Source organism: Crocodylus siamensis, chromosome 12 (genome assembly GCF_052110815.1).
Source record: "Crocodylus siamensis isolate JL-2025a chromosome 12, ASM5211081v1, whole genome shotgun sequence".
Classification (NCBI taxonomy): domain Eukaryota; kingdom Metazoa; phylum Chordata; order Crocodylia; family Crocodylidae; genus Crocodylus; species Crocodylus siamensis.
This window is the reverse complement of record NC_143406.1, coordinates 25459111-25466684: the sequence shown is the minus strand read 5'-3', so window position 1 is coordinate 25466684 and position 7574 is coordinate 25459111. Positions and strand designations below refer to the sequence as shown.

The following is a 7574-nucleotide window of genomic DNA, read 5'->3' as shown; positions in this document are numbered from 1 at the left end:
TGTTTCACTCCAAGGTCGGAACAGATAAACCTCCTTTCCATGTGTGACAGACAGTTTGCTGCTGGTGGATGAAGCAGGGGTCAGGGTGGGTCACCATGGGTGGGGTAGGAGAGGGAGCCTTACCCCTTCTGCCCAGCCACATGCTGAACCCCTCTGAACATCAGATGTTATGTGTATGAGTGAGCAAAAGGGCCTGGCCTGTACTCTGTTCTCTGACTTCAGTGGATGTTGCATCATGTCTTTTAAGCTTGGAATAGCTCAAATGCACCTCAAGGCAACGAACCTCCAGGCTGACACACAGTTTGCTAAGTGTCATGCTGAGCTGGGTGACAACAAATGGGTCAGCCTGAGCCGGACTCTGGGCACAACCCTGACATCCTAGTAGAGCATTCTCGGCTTGGCAGTTGTTATCACCTTTCCTTGTGCGGGAGTGAATCTTCCACAAGACCTGCAGAAAAAGCACAAAGACCTGAATTGGCAGGTAGTCCACCAGGCACTCCCTGTGCAGGCATGGAAAAACAGCCGATAGAAACCCTCCGCCACCTCTTCTGGGACTGCCCATATGCCAGAGGTGTGGAAGAAAATCCGGGTGCTCCTCCTGGTGGTGACAGGTTGCAGAGACCTGACCAGGGAAGCTGTTCTCTATGGGCATCTGACCAGACAGCCCGGGGCCCGACAGCTCGCTTCAGCCAGTGCATATCCTGCTTCAGGCCTGCACTGTAGAAAGTCAGGAACCTGCTCATAAACAGACACTCAGACCCCACAGTTGAGGACTGTATTAAAATGAGACTAAGTGAAATGGACTGGTTCTACAGTAAGACAGAAGAGGACAATGGGAAGGAAATGGCAGACCTCATTTGGTGGAGAGGGGTCTGGCATAGACTTTTTCAGGAGTAGACCCTCTGAGGAGGGTGGTGGGTGGGGGTACAGGTATGGAGATGGGTGTATGGGCTCATGAATACATGGTGTGAACTCTGTAATGGGTTTTCATGTGCTGTGAACCACAGGGGCCACTTGGCAGGGTGTTGGAAGTGAAATTAGATATATATAGTTATATATATGTATCTAGATATCTATCTCTCTATATATGTATGTATGTATGTATATATATGGAGAGAGAGAGAAATATTTTTGAAAAAAAAAAGTTGTTATCAAGTTTCACACTCAGTTCTCAGTTGGCAGGTGCTCCAGGTATATTGCCCATGACAACACATCAAGTGATCATGGGAAGCTCAGGGACCATGACAAGAATGTGTCAGGGAATTGGGAGGGGGCTGGAAAAAAAGGAAAGTCAATCCTAGACACCCCCCACCAATGTCAAACTGTTCCCTTCCAGTGCTCACAGTGAAAAGCAACATAAAATCATAGAAGTTAAGCACTGGAAGGGACCTCGAAAGATCATTGAATCCAACCCCCCAGCTCTGCTAGTTACTGCTGAGATCGAATGATCCCAACAAGGTGTCTCTCCAGTCTCCTCTTGAAGACTTCCAAGACTGGGGACTGCACCACTTCCTTGGGAAGTCTATTCCAGATTCTGGTCACCCTTTCCATAAAGAAGTTCTTCCTTACATCCAACCTGAAACCATCCTGTAACAGTTTATGGCTTTGTCCTCCCCTGGGGTGCCCTAGTGAAGTTTTTTCCCCCGTTCCCAATAATCACCCCTTACATACTTATAGATGTAGACTTATTTTCCCCAGGTTGAACAGTCCCAGATCCCTTAGTCCAACATGTACTGGATTTGTTCATGCCTACCCTGCCAATTAATCTGAGGTGTCCAGTCACAGCCAACCATTACCTGAATCTGTCAGTGGCCCTCCTTTGAAGAGTAATACTGCTGGGTTATAGCAACCATACCCCAGTCTGGGTCTTCCAGGTGCAGGAGGCCCTGAATGCCAAATGTTACCTAGTTGAAGCAAACATCATGAAACAATTTCCGAGAGTGATTCATAGATTCATAGATGTTTGGGTTGGAAGGGACCTCAAGAGGTCATTGAGTCTGACCCTCTGCCTCAGGCAGGAAAGAGAACTGGGGTTAGATGACCCCAGCCAGGTGTATGTCTAGCCTCCTCTTAAAGACCTCCAAGCTAGGGGAGAGCACCACCTCCCTTGGAAGCCCATTCTAGATTCTGGCAACCCTTACTATAAAGAAGTTCTTCCTGCTGTCCAACTTAAATCTGTTCTCCATCAGTTAGTGACCGTTGATCCTAGTTACTCCAAGGGGTGCCCTGGTAACCAGAGCATCTCCTAGTCCTTGCTGCCCTGCCCCTTCCCCTCCGATAAATGTGTAGGTGGCTATAAGATCACCTCTCAGCCTTTTCTTGAGGAGGCTGAAGAGATCCAGGTCCCTCAATTTTTCCTCATAGGGCTTTGCCAGCAGGCCCCAAACCATATGAGTGGCCGCCCTCTGAACCTCTTGAGGTTGTCCACATAACTCTTGAAGTACACAGCCCAAAACTGGATGCAGCACTCCAACTGCAGCCTGACCAATGTTGCATAGAGGGAAAGTATCACCTCCCTGGACCTGTTTGTGATGCACCTACTATTGCATGATAAAGTGCGGTTAGCGTTACTGATCACTTTGTCACATTGACAACTCCTGCTCATCTTGGTGTCAACAATGACTCCAAGATCCCTTTCCACTGCTGTGCTGCTGAGAAGGTCATCCCCCACCCTGTAAGTGTTTGCACTTGTCTTTGTTGAACTGCATCTTATTCTGTTTTGCCCACTTTCCCAACCTGTCCAGATCCACCTGGATTCATTCCCTACCCTCCAGTGTGTTTACCCCATAATTTGATATAATCTGCAAATTTGGACAGAATGCTCTCTACGCCCTCATCCAAGTCACTGATGAAGACACTGAACAGCACAGGTCCAAGGACCAAGCCTTGTGGGACTCCACTGTCCACTTCTTCCCAGATCGATACCAACCCATCCACCACCACTCTCTGGGTGCAACCCCTAAGTCAATTTGCTACCCACCTGACTATGTAATCATCTACGTCATAACCGCTCAATTTATTTATGAAAATAAGATGAGATACTGTTTCAAAGGCCTTCTTAAAATCCATGTAAATGACATCTACCTCGACTCCTGTGTCCAAGCATTTTGTGACCCAGTCATAAAAAGAAACAAGGTTAGTCAGGCAGGATCTACCTGCTATTAACCTGTGCTGGTTGCCCTTCAGCATTATTTTTCCTGCTGGACTCCCACAAATGTGACCCTTAATTTTTTCAGAGGTTTTCCCAAGGTAGAGGTGAGACTAACTGGTCTAAAGTTACCTGGATCGTCCTTCCTCCCCTTCTGGAACATAGGGACCACATTGGCCCTTTTCCAGTTCTTTGAGACCTAGCCTGAGCATCATGAGTGCTCAAACAGCCATGCCAGTGGCTCTGCTATAACACTGGCCAATTCCTGCAGCACCCTTGGATGAAGATCATCTGGGCTTGCTGATTTGAACACATCCAGTCCTCCCAAGTGCCTCTTCACCAAGTTGGTGCTAACAGTTTGTGGGCTGGTGTCTCTTTTGTGCCAGTCTATGATCCAATTGGGAGATTTGTCTTGATTCATGTTCAGGAACACAGAGGCAAAAAATTCATTGAAGAACTCAGCCTTGTCCCCCCTGTCTGTCACTAATTTCCCTAGTTTGTCCTGTAGGTGGTCCTATGCTGCCCTGCGCCTTCTTTTTACTCTCTATATACCTGAAGAAGGACTCTTTGTTGTCTTTAATTTTTTTTGCCAGCCTAAGTTCCATTTCTGCTTTGGCCTAATTCATTAAACTCATTCTTCCCTGATATTTAGGATGGACATTCATTGTTTGGAAAAGATCAGCAAGAATAACTCAAGGATGCCCTGTAACAACAGACTAGAGAATCTCACTCTTCCTAATGAATCAGAGACAACATCCACCTCCACCCATGCTTGATCAGTCTTCAAACAGCAGTTTGAGGAAGAGATTTCTGATACCAGCTGCCTCTCTGATCCAGGGGGAGGGGGGGGAAAGCATGCTGAGGCCCAGGGGATGGAATCTGTGAAATTAGGAAGTCAGGCTAGAAAAAACATGCATGTTGACTAGTGGAAGGAAATTTGACCACTGAAACAACCTCCCTCCCCCCTGACAGAAGTGGTTGCTTTTCCATCACCTTCTGTCTGTCAGTCAAGACAGGGCATCTTGGAAGGATCCACATGGCTCAGACAGACATGGTGGGCTTGATGCAGCAATAGCTGGTGGAGGGTCTTTTCCCTGAGCTCCCTGGGAGGTTTTACTGGTCCCTTCTCACATTCAGAGGTGGGGTCTTTGGCATCTGAACTAGACATCCAGCTGGTGCCTGTCAAACAGGCCCTGGGCTCCCTGTGCACAAGCCCAGCTTCCCAAATCTGAGGGTTGCGGATACAAATTCTCCTTGTTAAGTACAGTTCCATTTGTGTTTGGGTTCTTCCGAGGCATGGACATGGGTTTTTCCTGCACCTGCTGCTCACAAACAGGGAAGAATTGGTGGAGGTTGTAGGAATGGATGACAACTTGGGCAGCAGTGACCATGAGATGATAGAGCTCAGGATCCTGACAAAAGGAAGAAAGAAGAGCAGCAGAGTAAGGACCCTGGACTTCAGAAAAGCAGACTCTGACTCCCTCAGAGAACTGATGGGCAGGATGCCCTGGGATGCTAGTCTGAAGGGGAGAGGAATCAGGAGAGCTGGTTGTATTTTCATAGATTTCATAGACCCACCTTACTGAGGGTGCAGGAACAAACCACCCCAATGTGTAGGAAGAATAGCAAATACAGCAAGTGCCCTGCTTGTCTGAACAGAGAACTCTTCCGTGAGGTTAAACACAAAAAGGAAACTTACAAGAAGTAGAAGCTTGGACAGATAACTATGGGGGAGTATAACAATAGTAGCAAATTGCCCATCAAGAATGACAGGGCATGCGACAGGCAGGAACAGAGCCCCATGTCTGCCCCCGCCACCGCTCAGGTTCCAGCTCCACTCCACACCCCCCAACCCCCCACCGCTCTGGGTTCAGCCGTGCTCCATCCCTCCCACTGCTCTGGGTCCAGCCCCACTCCACCCCCGCCCCCTCCACTCTGGGTCTGGCCCTGCTCAACTTCCCCCCAGGCTGCTCCAGGTCTGGCCCTGCTCCACCCCACTCCCTGCTGTGCCAGTCTACCCCCACTGCCTGCCACTCTGGGTCCACATCGCCTGCGTCCACCTCTCTGCCTGTCCACCACCCCTCCCTCCCTGCTGGCTGTTCTGGGGGCGGCAGGGCTGGGTGGCAGGGAGGCGCCACCATCGTGACCTCCCCACCCCTTCACCCTCAGGCAGGGAGGCGGGGAGGCAACCCCACTGCTTGGGCAGGCAGGGCGTATTCGTCGCCGCTACAAACTTCCCTGGCAACTTGGGCATGTACAACCCAGGCCGTGCAGCCAATCACCACCCACCTTCTTGGTGGTACATGCACGGTTGCCCCAAAGTGTTACAGACAGACAAATGAAACCTTTTATTATATTAGAATTGCTTGGGCACACAGGGATGAAATCAGGAAGGCCAGAGCGCAACTGGAGTTGCAGCTATCAAGGGCCATGAAGGGCAACAAGAAATGTTTCTACAAGTATGTCAGCAACAAGAGGAAGATCAGCGAAAGTGTGGGTCCCTCCCTGAATGGGGGAGGAAACCTAGTGACAGAGGATGTGGAAAAGTGTTCAACCTTGCCTTTTTCACCTCAGTCTTCACAGGCAAGGTCAGCTCCCATACTGCACTGGGCAGCCTAGTTTCAGGAGGTGAGCAGCCCTCAGTGGTGACAGAACAGGTTAGGGACTATTTAGAAAAGCTGGACATGCACAAGTCCACGGGGCTGGATGGGATGCACCTGAGGGAGTTGGCTGAAGTGATTGCAGAGCTGCTGGCCATTGTCTTTGAAAACTCGTGGCAATTGGAGGAGGTCCTGGACAACTGGAAAAGGGCAAATATAGTGCCCATGTTTAAAAAAGGGAAAAAGGAGGATCCGGGGAACTACAGACCAATCAGCCTCAACTCAGTTCCTGGAAAAATCGTGGATCAGATCCTCCATTTCTAAGCATTTGGAGGAGAAGAAGGTGATTAGGAACAGTCAGCATGGATTCACCAGGGGCCAGGCATGCCAGACCAACCTGATTACCTTCTGCGATGAGGTGACTAGCTCTGTGGATGTGGGGATACCAGTGGTTGTGGTGTACCTTGATTTTAGCAAGGCTTTTGATACAGTCTCCCACAATGATTTTGCAGGTAAGCTAAGGAAACGGGCTGAATGAATGGACTGTAAAGTGGACAGAAAACTGGTTGGAGCATCAGGCTCAGAGGGTAGTAATCAGCAACTCTATGTCCAGCTGACAGCATCCAACTAGACATTTATAGGGGTCTTCCTGCAATCAATGGTTCAGTGTCTACATGGGAGCCGGTATCAAGTGGAGTGCCCCAGGGGTCAGTCCTAGGACCAGTTTTGTTCAATATCTTCATCAATGACCTGGAAGATGGCATAGGGTGCACCCTCAGCAAGTTTACAGATGGCACCAAGCTGGGGGGAGTAGCAGATACACTGGAGGGTAGAGCTAGGGTTCAGAGAGACCTCGAGAAATGGGACAAGCTGGGCCAAAAGAAATCTCATGAGGTTCAACAAGGACAAGTGCAAAGTCCTGCACTTGGGACAGAACAATCCCACACATGGCTACAGTCTTGGGACTAAAGGGCTAAGCAGCTCTGCAGAAAAGGACCTGGGGGTTACAGTGGACAATAAGGTGGATATGAGCTAGCAGTGTGCCTGTGTTGCCAGGAAGGCTAATGGCATATGGGGCTGTTATTAGTTGAGTGTTGCCAGCAGATCAAAATGATTCTTCCCCTCTATTCAGCACTGGTGAGGCCACATCTGGAGTACTGTGCTCAGTTTTGGGCCCCCACTACAGAAGGATGAGGACACATCGGAGAAGGTCCAGTGGAGGGCAACAGAAATGACGCGTGGACTGGGATGAGGAGAGTCTGAGGGAACTGGGCTCATGTAGCCTGTAGAAGAGAAGACCGAGAGGAGAAGTTTGAGCCCGCAGAGGATGATGCTGCCTGTTCTTGGTGGTGGCAGATGACAGAACAAGGCACAATGGGCTCAAGCTGCAGCGAGGGTGGTGAAGCACTGGAAGAGGACACCCAGGGAGGTGGAGGAATCTCCATCCTTGGAGGGTTTTAAGGCCCTGCTTGATAAAGCCTTGGCTGGGATGATCTAGCTGGAGACAGTCCTGCTTTGGGCAGGGGCTGGACTAGACTAGATGACCTCCTGAGGTCCCTTCCAGCCCTCGTTTCCTGGGGCTCGAGGAAGACCCCGTGGTCCTTCCCTCCGGCCCTGCCCACCGCCGCCGGGCGGGGCGGGGCGCGCAGGCTGTGTGCGCGGGCGCGGGGCTGCCGCTCGGCCGCGCCGCTGGTGTAGTGGTATCATGCAAGATTCCCATTCTTGCGACCCGGGTTCGATTCCCGGGCGGCGCAGGACGCTTTTGCTGCGCCCGCGGCCTCGGCTTTTTACCGGCGGCCCCAGCCCAGCACCAGCATCCCCGGTCC

At 50.5% G+C, this 7574-nt stretch overlaps 1 non-coding gene across 1 annotated transcript; it reads left to right on the top strand.

Moving 5' to 3' along the window:
• The first annotated feature begins 7431 nt into the window (after positions 1-7431).
• Positions 7432-7502, top strand: TRNAG-CCC (transfer RNA glycine (anticodon CCC)). Its single transcript has one exon. It is a non-coding gene; the product is annotated as a tRNA-Gly (tRNA).
• The last annotated feature ends 72 nt before the right edge of the window (positions 7503-7574 follow it).